Here is a 19,625-nt window from a genome sequence, read left to right as displayed (position 1 = left end):
ATAGGGAAAAGTTAATTGGTCAATAGTTAGAGGGCTATTTGGGGTTAAAGTACTGGATTAAAACGGGAAAGATTAGAATGTATTTATAAGCATAGGGGTAGGAACAAAAGGGACAAGGTGTAAAGTACAACAAAGATGGAAGCAACCAAAGTGACCATCAATAGATGAAAGGATAAAGAAGAAGTGGTACTGTATGCCGTGGAATATTATTCAAATATAAAAAGAAAGATATCCTGATATTTGTGACAACATGGATGGACCTAGAGGGTATTATGCTAAGTGAAATAAGCCAGGCAGAAAAAGACAAATACCATATGATTTCATTTTTATGTGGAATCTAAAAACAAAACAAAACGGCAGGAGACTCATAGACACTGAGAATGACTGATTACCATAGGGGAAGGGTTGGTGTGGGTGGGTGACATAGGTGAAGAAGATAAAGAGGCACAAAATCTCAATCATAATATAAATTAGTCATGGGGATGAAAGTACAGCATAGAGAATACAGTCAATAGCTCTGTAACATCTTTCTATGTTGACAGATAGCAACTGCACTAGTTGGGATGAGCATTTAATAATGTATATAACTGTTGAACACTATATTGTATACTTGAAACCAATATAATATTGTATATCAACTACACTTAAGAAAAATAAAGTAACAGAAGGGGAGTAGGAGCTGGAGTGAGTGCCGAGAAGAGGGGGAGAAGGTGGAAGTCGGGGGTTTAGGATGAAGATTGGCTTTAAATAGGAAAAGAGAACTTTATTAGAGAGAGGAAAAAGAGACAAGAATGGGTATAGATGTTGATTAATCTGCAGATGAGGAAGTGGGAAGTTAAAGTCTAGAACAAGAGGCCTCAGCACCTGCTATGACGAAAGGGATTTTTCCCTCTTCTCTTCTCACAACTTCCATCTCCCTCTCTGCTGCTCAGGTTGTGTCTGGCTATGCAGGGGAAGAAAACGACACGAGCTTTCCTTTCTTGAAGGTCTGGAAAGGAAGTCCACAGGTAAGTTTTATTCAGGGGGACAGGCATAACAGAATGACCTTGGGAGCATGGGCTTAGCCCTGCACTTCCCTGACATCCCCTGCAGCCTCGAGGTAGATCGACGGTCCTCTGAGCTGAAGACAGAGTAGTCGTGAGCACTAGAAAGGAGAGATTTGCAGTCCAAATGTCCAAACTTCACACATCCCTTCAGTGCCCATATCACCATAGTCTCAACTCTGTGTCTTTTCATTGAGAAACTACTGCCTTGTACCAGGCTCTTGTTTCCAGGTATTTCTGAGAAACCCTTACAAAGTGCTTACATGTTGGAAAGACCAGGGTTGGTAGTTGCTTGTCATCAGAGTCTGTCATAGGGAACCAAACTGTTACTCTCTCCCTCCGCCGTTACACCCGTTTGTCTCAAGACAGACTGTGGCTGCTCTCCCCTGTGCCATTTTGCCTTGCTTGGGCACTCAGCCTATCTCCAATTTCATACAGTGATAGCTGAGACCAGGGAATTAGGTCTGTTAAGATTTTGCTGAAGGCTTTGTGTTAAGAGAAAGATATTACAAAGAAATTTACCAACACGCATCACTGCTCTTGGGGTTGCTCAAGGATCCTCTCCTGGGCCCTTCTCTGCCCACCCCAGGCCTGCTCTCATGTTGCAGGGACCAGTGGACCGACTGCTGCAGAAATGCCCTGGAGGACAGGCCCACCTCAATAGTGTCATATCCCAGAATGGCTGACAAAAGCAATGTTTACTACATTGAGGGCAGAACCCGGCCCCGTACACAGGATGCGATCTTGTCCTTTGGCTCAAGGACAAAAAAGAACAACCACAACACAATCAAAAAGCCCTCAGAAGAAGGGACCCTTCAGCACAGAAGAGCCTACCCGCGGTCCCTCTCATGGCCCTTGGCACAGAAGGGCCTATCCATGGTTGTCCTCACAGCTGGAGGTGAACAGAGCTCTCAGCTCCTTACCCTTCAAGCCATCTGGGAGTCTTGGCTCCTGATCTCCTTTGAGAAATGACTTGCACAATAACCCATACACCTGCCAGGGATAAGCAGTGATGACCAGGATCAGGAAGGAACGTGAGAATGTGGGAAACAAAGATGACCTTTTACATCATCACAAAAAGCTTATGGAGCCGAAGTTCTCAAATCTCTCCCTCCAAAGTAAGGGCCTCCGCTATATATTTAGATAACCTTGACCAAACCTTGGCCCTTTCCACCCCCATTTAAATCAGATTACAACCTCAAATTGCACCATTTCCTTTGTTTCCTTATAACAATTAGTAGTTACATATATATTTCTGAGATTAGTTATTCAATTACTCCTTCCCTTCCCTAGAGCTATTATTCCCAGGAGACATCGATAGTGTCCCGTTTGCACACTTCTGTGTCCGCAGTGCCTACCACAGTGCCAGGCACATACAAGGTAACCAGTAAATATTGCTTGAGTGAATAAATGGATGCACAAATGGATGGGTAGTCTGTCCTAAGCTTCCATCTCTAAGGACACAGGAAATTACTAGAAATGTTGGTATTCTTCTGAGTTCTACTAAGGATAAATACTTAGGTTGCTTAGACACCCATTCTGCCTTTTGTCTTTACTAATAGAATCTTTTGATCAGAGTTGTATCAGATGGGTGGGATCTGATCGTGATAATCCCAGTCTCCTTTTTCTTAAGATTGATTCATAATGGAACTGTGATTTAGCTCTCGGCAATTAGAGATAAGATGTCTAGTTTAGTCAAGGGGAAATCTGCTGGGGGACTTCTAGTCGGTTTCTTTAAAAGGGATGGTATTCCTCTGCTTCTGAACACCACTGGCTTTGGATATGATGACAGGAACTGCTGAGGTGAGGCTAGCACATACAGCACAAAAGGGCCAACATGCTCTCAGAGCAAGAGGGTGGGAATCAGGTGTGACTGGCAGGAGCCTGGAGCTGCCTCAGCTCTGCCCTTTTTGTTACCTGAGGTAATAACTCTCCTTATGGATTAAGTTAGTGAGCTTTCTAAATACATTTTGAATGATAGCCAACACAAATTTGTACATATGTAATATACAAAAAGTTTCACAAGGACAATACCACTCCTACTATGTGCAAGATATTTCACCCTAAAATTATTTTGCCACCCCAAAAAAATGAAGCTTAAAAACTGGGGGGGGGGGGCGGTTCTGGTAATTTTACTGCAGATTCTGGAGTCACACTACTTGGGTGGGTATCCCAGCTCTGCCAGTTACTACCTTTGTTACATTGGACAAGTTTCTTAACCTCTGTGTGATTTTTTTTTCATATTTGATGGGGATAAGAATGGTACCTACCTCGAGCGTTTTAAGGATTAAATGAGTTAATACATGTAAAGCACTTGGAATGGGAAGCCATTGGGAAGTCTGAACAGAAGACTAACATATCTCCCAAAGATGAATAAGGCATGGTCCCTGACCTTATAGAATTCTTGTGGGAAAGGTATTATAATGTAGAAGCCCTGGAATTAAGAGAAGCAGAAAAGTACAGGAACATGGAGAAACATGCATTCCAGCCTGCAGAATAAAATCTAGTTTCCAGGAGGTACGAGTGGGAGATAAAATGAATTGTGAAAATCCTACATACTTACTAAAAAAAATTAATAGACTGACTTTTAGAGCAGGTTAAGGTTTACAGAAAAATTGAATGGAAAGTACAGAGAATTCCTATATATTCTGTCACACTCACACACAGTTTTCCCTATTATTAACATCTTGCATTTGTGTGGTACATTTGTAACAATTGATAAGCCAATATTGATACACTATTATTAATTAAGTTCATAGTTCACATTAGGGTTCACTCATTGTCCCATACATTCTGTGGATTTTGACAAATGTATAATAACGTGTGCTTACCGTTACAGTATCTCATGAGTTCACTGCCCTAAAAATCCTCTGTGCTCCATATACCCACTCTTTTCTCCCTCCCTTGAAATCTCAGGTAACCACTGATCCTTTTACTTTCTCCATAATTTTGCCTTTTCCAGAATTCTGTAGAATTGGAATCATGTAGTACTTAAGCTTCTCAAATGGGCTTCTTTCACTTAACAATATTTATTTACTTTTAAAAACCATGAATACAGAATACATCCAAAATAAAAATAGCAAATAGAATTTGGAAGTGTCTTTTTGGCACTATTCAGGACTCTGAGCAACCAATAGGCATAGTCAATTTCCCTGCAAGCATCTGCTTAATAATATTTGTTGAACAAATGTGAATAAATCCCTAGCACTATGACTACAACATTAGCATATGGTCTATATGTATTTGTTGAACTGAACTACAATTCTAATATCTTGATAACACTTAGGAGTTTCCCAGTTCTCCTCAGCCCTTCACTTAATAGGAACAGTCGGCTCTCATGACTAGAGCTCTTTGTATGTCCGGACACTATGCTAAGCATTTTACATGTATTATTTCAAATCAGCATTAACAATAATCTTTTGAGCTTGGTATCACTATTTCTGGTTAATAAATGAAGAAACAGGCTCAGAGATGTTATGAAACTTACCCAAAGTCACAAAGCATGTAAAGTGAGCCTTTGCATCACACTCAGAAGGTAACCTTATCCCCAGGCTCTTGGTGCATGGCCAGTGAGCCCACCAGCAGCTGCTGTGGAGTCTTCTGTGGAACCGATAAGTCGTCCTTTACTCAAAGCCTTTTAAGATGTCCTGTGTGATTATAGTCAGGCCAGTCTGGTCACTGCTTCCCAAATGCCCTACCTCCTACTTTGAGGAATTCCCCAAAGTGCATGTGAGTTTTTGTTGTTGTTTATTCCTATAACTGACAGAGGCTCATGATAATAGGCATCGCAGCTTTTGGAAGTTCTCACGGATGTAAAAACTCCCCACATAAAGCAGGGATATAGTGCTAGGAATATAAGCCCACCATTCACCATTGTAGAAGGAAAGAAGGGGAACCCAAAGATTGCATAGAGCTTTGTAATTTATCAAAGATCCTTAGGTATTTCTACCTATAATAAGAAATTTTAAATGCCTGATTTTCTCCAATGCTTAAAACTTCTGACTTAGAAATCTAATAAGCAAAATCTTTATAAGCATGTAAATGAGTCTTGTAAATCAAACATACCAACCTAAATGTGGTAAGAGACAGCACATAATAAGTGAAACACCATCATGAAGACAAATTACTTTACCTGAATGAATTTATCAAAAGTACTAATCCTGTATTCATTTCTTTGTCTCACTGCTTATTTGTGCAGTTTTCAGAACTGCATATATTTCTCATCCAGTCAAAGGAAACTTAAAAACCATCTCAGTCCCATGACTACAGTTAACTGACATTTCAGAATCAGGATTTGGTCTGAGACTCTGGATGGAGAAACAAAGCTTGCACATTAATTCCAAGATCATTCTAGATGATCCATAAATTAACAAGCTGAGCCCTTCTTATAGCAATAGTCTTCTCAGTACTATACCCTTTCTTGCAATATAGTGCATATTCTATCACTTTTTTGTTTTTTTTAACAGTAACCTTTTATAACACTTTTACCAAGATGTCTTCCATATGAATTTTAACTGACTAGTTTAAATTGAAATAGTCTTCTCCTTGGCTGAATTGCAAGGAAAGACCTTTATTGCCTGCTTTGAATTCCACACCCTCTTTGTTCCTCTGCATCTCATTTATCTCCTTAACGACCACATTCTGGTCATTTATTGGCAGAAAAAACCTAGAATGTCAAGCCAGAAGGGACAGTGTCCTATGCCCCTGTCAAGCTCTGGCACCTCTGTTGGAATGGTCTTGGCAACAGGAAAATCTCTGCCCTGAGAACTGAGAGTCTCCCTGTTGCTGGCCTGTCTGGCTGGGCCTGAAGCCTTGTCATCACACACAGCTAGTTAGTGTCTATGAAGACCAGAACCCAGGAGACCGCTCTGTCCTAGCCTGTCTTCATCCCAGTGAAGGAATCTTATGGATAACTGTCTTCTGTTTTATCCCTTCTTTTCACTTGACAGACAGAGACCACAGAGAACAATGAGCACAAGAACTGTAAGAACACAAGATCTGTAAATACTTGTTTATTGACTGATTAATGACATAGACCCCAGCTGGCAATGTACACCCTAATAACAAAGCCCAAGAAGGCATGACACCCCCCGCCATGGCCCCATGATTCCCTTCCTCTCCCCTCACCCCTGCCCAGCCCAGGAAGGAGCTGTGCTGAAGAACCTTGACCACGGCCATCCTGTAGGGGAAGCTAAGGAAATGATGAAAGGATTTGAAAGACAAGCATGTGAAGAAAAGAGGAAGAGAAGGGGAAGGTGGCAGTGGGCGGGGACCCAGAGGGAAGAGAGAAAGTGGTTGGGGAGTCTTTTTGGGGGCAGGACTGGCATCACCCTCCCAAGCATGGCTGCCCACCTGGGTCTCAGACGCTGCTCTCTTCTTTTTCCTTTTGGTTCCTGCAGAGAAGATCTGTCTTATGCCTTGGTCCTCTTTAAAGCTATGGATGCACATGGGTGTGTGTATGTGCACATACACACACTCGCATAGGTACCCGCTTGTCTGTTCAACTATACATACCCAATTGTCCCAAGAGGAGAGTCCACCCAAACTCAGAGCCCTCAGGGAGCTTGCCCTTTTGGAATGAGATACCAACTCTAGCCTAAGGGTCAGCCTAAGGGTCATCCCCCCCTAAGGGGGATGCTTATCAGACTTTTCTAAGAGCCAAAACAGGCTGTAGCCTACTTCATCATTTCTCCTCTTCTCTGCTCACTTTACATCTTATTCTCACCCACTTTACACCTCTTCATGCAGCTGTCATTTCCCGAGGGTCTCTTGTGTTCCAGGCATGCTACTAGGTGTTGCAGACTGAGCCACACAGACCTGAATCCAGGTCCGAGCAGGCACCATCTCAGCTCTCAGAGGAGTTTTCACACACAACATAACTTGGAGGGTTCTTGTGAAAACCAAGGGAGATTTTATTTATGAAAATATTTTGTACATTGGAGTATCTGAACTAATATTATTTCCATGTACTTCAGTGGGGTATATCCCAGGGCTCACTAGCGTCCTTGCAGCTGAGAAGAAGCAAAATTGTAGCCATACTCAGCACTGATAAACTGTATGACAGGTGTGAAGTCTGAGGAGCAATCAGGGAATTCATGAGAAACCGTGAGCATCAGGTTCCAAGGGTGAATGGCAGTATGGAAATAAAACTGCTTTGTTTTGGTTTTGCTTTCTTTATAATTTTTTTCCTTTTTGTAACAACAATAAAAAAACTATGAAGGACACCAAACGGAAATTGACCCTTATTCTACAGGGGCCCAGATACCAGTTTCCTTCTTATCAAGAAACTGAAAGCTTCAGTTGCCTGAGCAACAGAGACTTGGTGCAGGAGGCCTGGGGGCCAGAGGTGAGGCTAAGGTTGTTTACCAGCTTGTTTTGGGGGAGGGGGTGAAACCATCACCCACAGCACTAACCAAAGGAAACTGCCTGTTCCCCAAGGTCTTTATGGGACTTCCTGCCAGAGCACCTGATACTTGAGCACACGGCTGATGTGGGCCTTCATCTCACAATCCTTCCATCGATGGAGACAGGAGGGTTAGTAAATGACCAACCAATCACCCTCTAGCTCAAACCTGAACTCGTCCATGCAGAGGCCTGGGAGGTGGCAGGCAGAAAGAGCACCACTTTTGAATTCCTGAATTCAAATATTGGCTCTGCAGCTTGAAAGTCACAGGACTCCTTCCCTGTAAAATGGGGAGTGGGTATAATGTTCCCAGGCTACGAGGGTTGCATAACTCTCTCTCCCATCCATTCTAATTTCCCCCCTTTCCTTCCCAGTTCCCAGCATCCCTTTGCTCCTCCTCTTGTACAGCCAGCCAAAACTCAAAATTCTTTTTACTTTATTTTGCAAAGCGATTTCATTTTCTTTCTGTTACTTTTTGCTCTCTAAACCAGATCCTGGGACCTAAGTTTTCAGAATTGACCATGCAAGGGCTTTGCTAACAACAACAAAAGTTCTTCTCTGCCTCCAGCTGTAGAATATGCATTTTTTCCCCTCACAGCTGTATTGGTTCTTCACTCTACACTTCCCTCCTTTCTCAAGAAAACCTAGAATGAATGAGACATCCAAACCGGCCTGTTGTCTTCTACTGACTTCTTGAGACCCAGTGTATTGCTCACCTCACAGGCCATTTTTTAACAATCTAAAACCAACTGCACTTGCTCTTTCCCCCTATGCCATGTCGCGCCTATGGCTTTCTTTCAAGCAGCTCATTTATGAAGTCTTCCAAAATCACTGTGCCACCATGCCAAAACTGTAGCAGTACATTTACTATAGATGCTTCCCAACACTGGGGGATTGAGGAAGAAGCTGTTTTTGTAACAACTTTGCAAAAAACAATCAATGACAGAAATTGTCCATCACCAGCCCAACATTCTTCAGTAGCATGACCCTTCTCCTCTGCTAATAGAACCTCATTTGTTGAGCTACCAGTAGAAATATTTCAACCTTCAGAAAAAAAGACCCCCTACTCTGGCCATAAGGAATGAGTTGCAATTTGCCTAGACCACACACAGTACTCCCTCTCCTCAGGTTGACTACATGACCCACTGAGATGTGAGGGGAAGTTTGCTGGCTGCGGCTTCCAGGAAAGCTTTTTTTTTCTTGGGTATAAAAGAACAAACTCAACTGGCAGGGCCCCCTTTATCCCTCAGATTTCTTATTTTCTGGAACAGTGACATTATACCTGGAAGTACAGCAACCATCTTGGGCCATGCGGCACAAGAAAAAGGACAAAAATACAATCTGTTAAAGTATGGTTTAATAGAAAGATAGCAAGAGCCTGGGATACTGACTGGCAAACTTCAGTAGCTGACCAGCCTAAATCTAACCAGTTATGTGAAACAAATAAGCGTCCTTTTGCTTATATTGCTGGGCTTTCTATCATATGTATCTTAAGTGTGGTCCTCCTGATGCATAGTTGTTGCCCTCAAGAAACAATTAATGGCTCAGCATATACATCTTGACACCACTTTTGATTCCAAATCCAGTGTGTGAAAAAATCCTGTCTGCTTTACCATCAAAACATGTTCCAGACTTCAAGCCCTTCTCACTGCCTTGTTGCTATTAACCTGGCTGAAGCCACCATCATCTCTCACTCAGAACATTGTAGTATTCTCTTAACAGGCCACCTGTGTCTAGCCTTTCCCCTCTTCAGTCTATGCTCAGCAGAGCATCCAGAGTGAGTCCTTTAAAATGTAAGTCAAGTGGTATCACTTCTCTCATCAAAACCCTCCCATGGTGTCTGTGTCACTCAGAATAGAAGCCAAAGTCCTTAAAATGACCTACAGGGCACCTGCATGACTGAGCTCCTGATTTTGTTGCTGTAGTTGTTTTGTTTTAGAGTTTCTATTACTCTGCCTTCAAGTTTACTGGTATTTTCTTCTTCAGGGTATAATCTATTTTTATGCCCATGCAGTGAATTTTTTCATTTTAAATACTGCATTTTTCATGTCTTGAGGTCCCATGTTTTTCACAGTTTCTATTTCTCTCTTCATTATTTTCATGTTTTCCTTTAGATCCTTGAATATACTTATGATAGCTGCTTTAAGGCCCTGGCATGTTCATCTCTGCCATTTCTAGCTCTTTTTCTATTGACACGTTTTTTTCTCCTGGTTTTGAGTCACATTTCCTTTTTTTTTCTTGGCATATGTAATAATTTTTTATTAGATTGTTTTGGATGCTGAACACCATTACTGTTATGTTGTCAAATATTTAGATTTTGTTGGCAGGCAATTGAGTTATGTGTAAATTGACTAGAGCATTTTGAAGCTTGTGTTTAAGCTGTTAGAGAAGATCTAGTTATCTTTCAGGCCAGTGTTTCTTTAAGGATTGAAATTCTGTGGCCCCAATTTAATTTCCTAGCTGCTCGATCAAGACTTTCCACTCTGGTCAGTCTTAGATTAAATGTCTCCCAGCCCTGTGCAAATCTCTAGTGTTTGCTCAGCTTTCAGCCTTCTGTGGTGTTTTTTTTCCCTCAGTAATTGTTCTTTGTGCATTCTTCTGGAGTTCTACCCTGTGTACATACAGCTTCACATTCGGCCAAAGATCCAAGGAACCCCACACAGATTTCTGAAGCTCTTATTCTGTATTGCTTCCTTATCCCTTGTATACTATTGCATAATTTCCATACATCTAAGCCTCTTTTAACTCCTATCTTTGTCTCTTCAACTCAGTGAGACCACCATGCTCTTCAGAGATCCTCTTCCTAGTGTTGCAGTCTGGAAACTGCCCAGGCAGAAATCTGGGACAGTCTGGGGATCACCTCATTTGTTCTCCTTCTTTCAGGGTTCACAGTGTTGCATGGGATGGTACCTAATGTCTGAAAACAATGGTTTCATAGATTTATTCTAGTTTTCTAGTTTATGGCATGAGAGTTACTCAGTCATAACTGGAAGTGGTCACAAACACTTCTTAAATGTGTGGTCCAATTCAGCCTCCATGCTAGTTAGTGGGATATGAAGCTGAATGTGAGTACCTTGGCATGTGGTTAAGGAACTGAAACGCAGAGTGGGGAAATAATTTGCCTAAGACAAAGATATTGTTGGAACTAGGAGTAGCGTCCAGGCATTTTGCACCCTCAGGCTGTACTTTGTGCTCAAGCATTATCATTTTCCACGCCCAGCTTGGCTCCTCTGAGCACTCTCTCCCCCTCGGCTCCTGTCTTCTAACACTTGGATTACCGACTTCAGCTAGGCCCACTGCAGCCCCTCCCCAAGCCCTCTTTCCAACTAGCTGGGAGAGTTCTTTCAGGCCCAATGTATCAGACCATTTAAAGGACTTAGACCCACTTCATCATGAGCCAGTGGGATAAGCTTTCTGATTCTCCATACTTTGATTTGCTTCATATTTGCCCCAAAGGCCCCTCTCACCAACGTGCAAGATGAGACTATGTCTGTGAAGTCGTGTTGTGAACAGCAACACTTAAGAAAATGGGATTTATCAAAGAATAATTCAAGTAATAAATATCTGCCTCTGTTTGTCAGGCCTCAAGGGGCTGAGGGTCTCAAATAAAAGGCCTCTTTTCTCAGGAGCCCTCATTACAGGGTCTTGCTGCCAGTAGCTGGTGCCTTGGCAGACAGCCTCCTGCTGCTGGTTTTTTCAGGCCTCAGATGCAGACACCTCCTTTTCCCAAGGACATGCCCTAACTAGGGTATCCCACCTCTGGGGACTGATGAAAGTGGGAGTGTAAAGGCCCAGGCATTTTAGTCTGAAGCAAGGCACCTCTGGTGGACACCACTTGTTCCGGAGCTCCTGGCCAGGTCGCTGAAGCTTTGTCAGGCTGTGTTGTGACTCATCTTCTCCTCCTTGCCCAGTCCTACCCCTTCCCCACCTGTTCACAGGTGATGATTCCTGAGGAACAACTTGTGTCCAAGCTCTGACACTGCATCTGTTTCTGCAGAACCCCATATATGACCTTGGGAACCACCACTTTATATGGTCCAGGTTCCCTACAGCCAGGACTCAAGGTCAGGCAATGGATATTGACTGCAGGAAGATCACCCTATTACCAATGTGACAGAAAATTGAAAATGAACATCTAGAATGTGATAGAAAATAATATTTGATATTTATTGAGTATGCATTCTGAGCCAGACACTCTGCTAAGTGCCTTAGTCATACGCATGATCACATTCCCCACAAACAATCCCACAGGGAAGGTAACCTTATTATCCTCATTCTACAAAGACCTTCTCTAGCCTCTTCCTACAGAGAGGTGGGACAGACCCATGGGTAGGTGATGTACAATTGATTATCTCAGGCCTCCTCCTTGATCCAGGCTCCATTGTCTACAGCATGAGTCACTGACAACTGCTTCCTTCTCATCTCTCTGGCTGGTGCTTACACCTTCCTTTTCCTCTTTCCACCCCCAACTCTCAATTCTGCAGATCTGGCAGCCCCTGCACAGGCCCCACTAGCAAATCAGAGGCACTTTCAGTGACCATCCCCCATCCTTGAAAATAGGAGGTGAGAAGCTGTCAGCCCACATCCTGTATTTGAGACAAGTTCCCACTGGTGGCTCAACCCAGGCAAGTTGTTAATGCAGCATCTGTCAGCCATCACTGGCCTAGTAACCACCAAATCTGAGTTCCCAAGAAGTCACTCATTCATTCATCCATTTGTCAATGGCAAACTGCCAGCACTGGACCAGCTGTGTGCAGGGGCTGGCTGGAAGTGTACAGATGAATGACCTATTCATTTATTCTTGCACTTGTTCATTTAATAATGACTTACTGAAATCCTGTCTTGTTGGAAACACACATCCTGAAGATATGGTGGGGAGCAAGAAACAGTCTTAAACTCATTTTCTGCTGGAAGCAAGAATGGTTAGAGTCCAGTATTAAACTACTTCACTATATATAGTCCAGTCTTACGCTCAAAGTCCAAGAGAATGTACAAGAGATTTTTAGTTCAGTTTTGATAACAACTTCTCCCACTAAAGGGGTTCTCAGACAATGTGTGTATTTGGGTATCCTCTTCGGTTTGTTTTCTTCCTCCCCAGATCTTTTTTGGGGGGGGGGTCTTTCTCTTTAGGCTTTCTAGGTGCCTCACAGGCCCACTCCTCTCACCAGGGAACAAATATGTCTCTCTGAAACTGCGTGTTCTTCTCCTCCCCTAATGGACACTTGGCCTCATTCAACCTCCATCCTAGTGTGCTGACTTGTTAGATAGTTTCTTTTTTAGCATGCCTCCCATGAGTTCTCGACTGACATATGCTGAAAGCTCATCTCTTCCTCTGCCCAGAGACACATTAACAAAGGCCCTTTCTGCTGCACCAAGTCTGGGCCTGAACCAGGCCCCAGAAAGCAAGGGGGGGGGGTGCCAAGCCTCAGGAATGTTTGCATGTTGGGGCAAAGAAGGAAAATCCATCTTTTCATATTTAGAACAGAACATTTCTTCTTCCTTTTTCTGCTTTTTCCCCTTCAACCTTCTCTGTTCTCCATTTTCTTTCTTTTTTTCCATACCTAGTTCCACGTGAACTATGTCGTGGACTCATTCCTCCTTCTCTACTCATCCTCCCAACTTTTCTGAGACAATCCCTATGCCAAGAAGATACTGAGAGGTTCGGGAAGAAATAAATACTCTTCCAGGACACAAGCCCGTGGCCTATCAAGTGTTGCGTCGCCTACCAACCACCACCAGAAGGCGCTGTTCCACCGGCGATGGACTGCAGAGACTGCCGTCCCAGGCTGGAAGCAAGACAAGGACCTGGACTCCGGATTCCAGAGCACCAGTGACAATACTTCAATTGTTTCACTGCGTATTAAAAAGCCTTTATCTATATTTCCTCCTCTGGTAGAACTGGGCTCTGAATTTCCTCCTCAAGCAAGTCCTTAAAGCATATTCTCTTGTACATTCTCTTGAATAAGTAGTATTTTCCTACCCTTAGGGATTCTGTCTACCTTGAGGTAGGGAACAGAGTTAGATCTTGCCTTCCTAGGACCCTGTAAGTCAAGGTGAGCCTGGACTGGCATTTAAATCTGGCCTTACAAACCAAAAATGGGCATCCTCATGCTCCTACCTATCTGGTGATTCTTGAAGCCAACAGCTAGTCCCCCATTTTTGGAGAAGCCTCTCAAACTTCTCATTAACAAATCAAAACGAATCCCTAGTCCTGTGATGGTAGATTGACAAGCAGTCGTGGATTCAGGAAAGAGGAGTGAGCAATAATAAGATAAAGCAAACTCAATAAACATAACAGGGGACTCTTTGTTCCTGCCTCAAAAGATGCTGATAATTCCCTACACGTGTATTCTTGAGATGTTTCTGCAGGTACTCAGACTCCCTCAGGCAGACCACTTGCTGACTGCAAGCACTGAGGCCCAAGATAGTTGGACCCAGAAGACTGTTAACAGACCCGAAATAACCTCGTTATCTCACCACTGACCAATCAGAAAAATGTGCACGAGCTAGTCATGCACTCTGTGCCCTGACGCATAGCTTCACCCATAAAAAATCGCTGTTTGAGACACAAAGGGAGTTCACGGCTTTGGATGGTAGCTGCCTGCCTCCTCCCATGGCACCCTGAAACAAACCTGCCTGCTTTTTTCACTACCCCCGATGTCAGTGTTTGGTTTGCTGCACATTGGGCAAGTAAACCTGCGTTTGGCTGTGTTTGGTAACATTCTCAGTTCCTATGACACCCGTAATACTTATCAGTTACTCGTGTTCCCCATATCTGCCTCAGGGATGCCAGTTCCCACCTGAGACCTTACTGAGGTCTGGCTGCAGCCTACGTTTGCAACTCTTGGTCTGCATGCTGGCAATGTGCAGAACCTCTTTCTAATCCTGTCTTAAATCCTGATTTCTGGAGAAAGCTGTCCTAATCCCTACATGAGCATTGCATTCACCTGTTGTGTCTGTACTGCTGCACTACTTATATTTAATTCTCCACTCCTTTATTCTGTGTCCTTTACCCTGGGTTAGATGCAGAGGCTATAAATGAAGATTGACAGGTCGGACACCATAAAAACCTATTTTATTTTATTTTATTATTTATTTATTTGTATTAAGGTATTATTGATATACACTCTTATGAAGGTTTCACATGAAAAAACAATGTGGTTACTACATTTACCCATATTATCAAGTCCTCACCCATACCCCAATGCAGTCACTGTCCATCAGTGTAGTAAGATGCCACAGATTCACTATTTGCCTTCTCTGTGCTAGACTGTTTTCCCAATGATCCCCCACACCATGTGTACTAAACATAATACCCCTCAATCTCCTTCTCCCTCCTTCCCCACCCTCCCTTACACACCCCTCCCCTTTGGTAACCACTAGTTCCTTCTTGGAGTCTCTGAGTCTGCTGCTATTTTATTCCTTCAGTTTTGCTTCGTTGTTACACTCCACAAATGAGGGAAATCATTTAGCACTTGTCTTCTTTTCCTGGCTTATTTCACTTAGCATAATGTCCTCCAGCTCCATCCATGTTGTTGAAATGGCAGGATTTGTTTCTTTCTTGTGGCTGGATAGTATTCAATTGTGTATATGCACCACTTCTTCTTTATCCATTCATCTACTGATGGACACTTAGGTTGCTTCCATCTCTTGGCTATTGTAAATAGTGCTGCAATACACATAGGGGTGCATATGTCTTTTTGAATCTGAGAATTTGTATTCTTTGGGTAAATTCCAAGGAGTGGGATTCCTGGTTTAAACGGTATTTCTATTTTTAGTTTGTTGAGGAACTTCCCCATTGCTTTCCACAGTGGTTGAACTAGCTTACATTCCCACCAGCAGTGTAGGAGGGTTCCCCTTTCTCTGCATCCTAGCAAGCATTTGTGGTTCTTAGTCTTTTCGATGCTGGTCATCCTTACTGATGTGAGATGATATCGCATTGTGGTTTTAATTTGCATTTCTCTGATGACTAGCGAGCAATGTGGAGCATCTTTTCATGTGTCTGTTGGCCATCTGATGTGGAGCATCCTTTCATGTGCCTGTTGGCCATCTGAAATTCTTTGGAGAACTGTCTCTTCATATTCTCTGCCCATTTCTTAATTAGGTTATTTGCTTTTTGGGTGTTGAGGCATGTAAGTTCTTTATATATTTTGGATGTTAACTCCTGGTTGGATATGTCATTTACAAATATATTCTCCCATACTGTAGGATGCCTTTTCGTTCTGTTGATAGTGTTTTTGCCGTACAGAAACTTTTTAGTCTGATGTAGTCCAATGAGATCATTTTTGCTTTTGTTTCCATTGCTCAAGGAGATGCATTCAGGAAGAAGTTGCTCATGCTTATATTCAGGAGATTTTTGCCTATGTTGTCTTCTAAGAGTTTTATGGTTTCATAACTTACATTCAGGTGTTTGATCCATTTCGAGTTTACTTTTGCATATGGGGTTAAACAATAATCCAGTTTCATTCTCTTTCATGTAGCTGTCCAGTTTTGCCAACACCAGCTGTTGAAGAGGTTGTCATTTCCCCATTTTATGTCCATGGCTCCTTTATTATATATTAATTGACCATATATGGTTGGGTTTATTCAGGGCTCTCTAGTCTGTTCCATTGGTCTTGAATTCGATTTGCTGAAATTTTGTTCAGTATATTTGCATCTATGTTCATCAGGGATATTGGTCTGTAATTTTCTTTTTTTGTGATGTCTTTGCCTGGTTTTGGTATTAGAGTGATGTTGGCCTCCTAGAATGAGTTTGGAAGTATTCCATCTTCTTCTACTCTTTGGAAAACTTTAAGGTGGGTGGGTATTAGGTCTTCACTAAATGTTTGATGAAATTCAGTGGTGAAGGCATTTGGTCAAGCGGTTTTGTTCTTAGGTAGGTTTTTGATTACCAGTTCAATTTCATTGCTGGTAATTGGTCTGTTCAGGTTTTCTGTTTCTTTCTGGGTCAGTCATGGAAGTTGTATTTTTCTAGAAAGTTTCCATCTATTCTAGGTTATCCAGTTTGTTAGCATGTAATTTTTCATAGTATTCTCTAATAATTCTTTGTATTTCTGTGGTGCCCGTAGTGATTTTTCCTTTCTCATTTCTGATTCTGTTTATGTGAGTAGACTCCCTTTTTTTCTTGATAAGTCTGACTAGGGGTTTATCTATTTTGTTTATGTTCTCGAAGAACCAGCTCTTGCTTTTATTGATTCTTTCTACTGTTTTATTCTTCTTGATTTTATTTATTTCTGCTCTAATCTTTATTATGTCCCTCCTTCTACTGACTTTGGGCCTCATTTCTTCTTCTTTTTCTAGTTTCGTTAATTGTGAGTTTAGACTGCTCATGTGGGATTGTTCTTCTTTCCTGAGGTAGGCCTGTATTGCAATATACTTTCCTCTTAGCATGACCTTGGCTGCATCCCACAGATTTTGCAGTGTTGAATTATTGTTGTCATTTGTCTCCACATATTGCTTGATCTCTGTTTTTATTTGATCATTGATCAATTGGTTATTTAGGAGCATGTTGTGAAGGCTCCATATGTTTATGGGCTTTTTCATTTTCTTCGCATAATTTATTTCAAGTTTCATACCTTTGTGGTCTGAGAAACTGGTTTGTACAATTTCAATCTTTTTGAATTTACCAAGGTTCTTTTTGTGCCTAGTATATGATCCATTCTTGAAAATGTTCCATGTGCGCTTGAGAAGAATGTGTATTCTGCTGCTTTTGGGTATAGAGCTACATAGATGTCTGTTTGGTCCATCTGTTCTAATGTGTGTTCAGTGGCTCTGTCTCCTTATTTATTTTCTGGTTGATCTGTCCTTCAGAGTGAGTGGTGTGTTGAAGTCTCCTAGAATGAATGCATTGCATTCTATTTCCTCTTTTAATTCTTTAATTTTAAAAAGGGAGTCTACACACATAAACATTCTATTTCCTCTTTTAATTCTGTATTGGTTTCACAAATGTTGGTGCTCCAGTGTTGGGCGCATAGATATTTATAATGGTTATATCTTCTTGTTGGATTGACCTTTTTATCATTATTTAATGTCTTTCTTTGTCTCTTTTGACTTTCTTTGTTTTGAAGTCTATTTTATCTGATACAAGTACTGAAACTACTGCTTTTTTCTCCCTATTAGTTGCATGAAATATCTTTTTCCATCCCTTTACTTTTAGTCTGTGCATGTCTTTCTATTTAAAGTGAGTCTCTTGTAGACAGCATATAGATAGGCCTTGTTTTTTTATCCATTCAGTGACTCTATGTTTTTTGATTGGTGCATTCAGTCCATTTACATTTAGGGTAATTATCAATAGGTATGTACTTATTGCCATTGCAGGCTTTAGATTCGTGGTTACCAAAGGTTCAAGGTTAACTTCCTTACTATCTAAGAGTCTAACTTAACTCACTTAATATGCTGTTACAAACACAATCTAAAGGTTCTTTTCTTTTTCTCCTCCTTTTCTTCCTCCACCGTTCTTTATATATTAGGTATCATATTCTGTACTCTTTGTCTATCCCTTGATTAACTTTGGGGATACTTAATTTAATTTTGCATTTGCTTAGTAATTAGCTGTTCTCCTTTCTTTACTGTGGTTTTATTACCTCTGGTGACAGCTATTAAACTTTAGGAACACTTCCATCTATAGCAGTCCCTCCAAAATATACTGTAGAGATGGTTTGTGGGAGGTAAATTGTCTCAGCCTTTGGTTATCTGGAAATTGTTTAATCCCTCCTTCAAATTTAAATGATAATCTTGCTGGATAAAGTAATCTTGGTTCCAGGCCCTTCTGCTTCATGGCATTAAATACATCATGCCACTCCCTTCTGGCCTGTAAGGTTTCTGTTGAAAAATCTGTTGATAGCCTGATGGGCTTTCCTTTGTATGTGATCTTATTTCTCTCACTGGCTGCTTTTAATAGTCTGTCCTTATCCTTGATCTTTCCCATTTTAATTACTATATGTCTTGGTGTTGTCTTCCTTGGGTCCCTTGTGTTGGGACCTCTGTAGTCTCCATGGCCTGAAAGACTATCTCCTTCCCCAGATTGGGGAAGTTTTCAGCAACTACCTCCTCAAAGACACTTTCTATCTCTTTTTCTCTCTCTTCTTCTGATACCCTTATAATGCAAATATTGTTCCGTTTGGATTGGTCACACAGTTCTCTCAATATTCTTTCATTCTTAGAGATCCTTTTTTCTCTCTGTGCCTCAGCTTCTTTGTATTCCTATTCTCTAGTTTCTATTTCATCTATAGTCTCCTCCACTGTATCCAATCTGCTTTTAATACCCTCCATTTTCCTCTTCAATGATTAGATCTCTGACTGGAATTCATTGTTGAGTTCTTGAATATCTTTCCATACCTGCATGAGCATGTTAATGATTTTTATTTTGAACTCCCTTTCAGGAAGAGTTATAAGATCTACGCCTTTAAATCTTTCTCAGGTGTTGTATTAATAATTTTACTCTGAACCAGGTTCCTTTAGCATTTCATATTTGTATATGGTGCCCTCTAGTGTCCATAAGCTCCACTCTGTGGAGCTGCTCAGTCCCTAAAGCAATGTCGGGTGTTGCAGGGGAGCGGTATTGGTGCCTGGAGGAAGGAAAGAGCTGTTTCCTGCTTCCCAGATGCTTTTCCTGTCTTGACTGCCTGAACCAGTGGGCTGAGCAAACAGGTATAAGCCTCTATACTTTGCATTTGTAGTTGTAGTTGCTGGAGACAGATCTTCCCTCTGGCTGGACTAATGCCAGGGTAGGATTTGCCAGTTTGGGAGCCAGGTGGGGCTGGCCAGGAGAAAGGTGCAGTAGGTTGCTTATCACAGAGGGGTCCTTGGAGCTGTGTAGCCAGCCAGGGAGCTGGAGCACCTGAAGATCATGAAAGCTCCCAATCTGCTGCCCAGAGTGCACCTGGACAATTTTGTCTACCTGTCCTTTCTTCTTAGCAGTAAGCCCTGAGCAATCCTTGCCCCTTAATCAGCCCTCTTGCTAAGGGCTTCCTTGTTAGGAAGTCTCTCAGACTGCCCACCTTTCTTTTGTCCCAGAGCAGCCGGATATGGATCCCTGCTTTCCACAAGCAGCTGGAATCTCAGTCTCTCCAGGAATTTTGCCTGTCTTAGCTTTCCAACCCCATAATCATGAGAGTATCATGCAAGCACCATGAAATGTAGGTTTGTGCTCCCAGAGCATATCTCCGGAGTTAGGTATT

This window comes from Manis pentadactyla, chromosome 4 (assembly GCF_030020395.1).
Source record: "Manis pentadactyla isolate mManPen7 chromosome 4, mManPen7.hap1, whole genome shotgun sequence".
Classification (NCBI taxonomy): Eukaryota; Metazoa; Chordata; class Mammalia; order Pholidota; family Manidae; genus Manis; species Manis pentadactyla.
Note: the sequence above shows the minus strand (reverse complement) of the source record.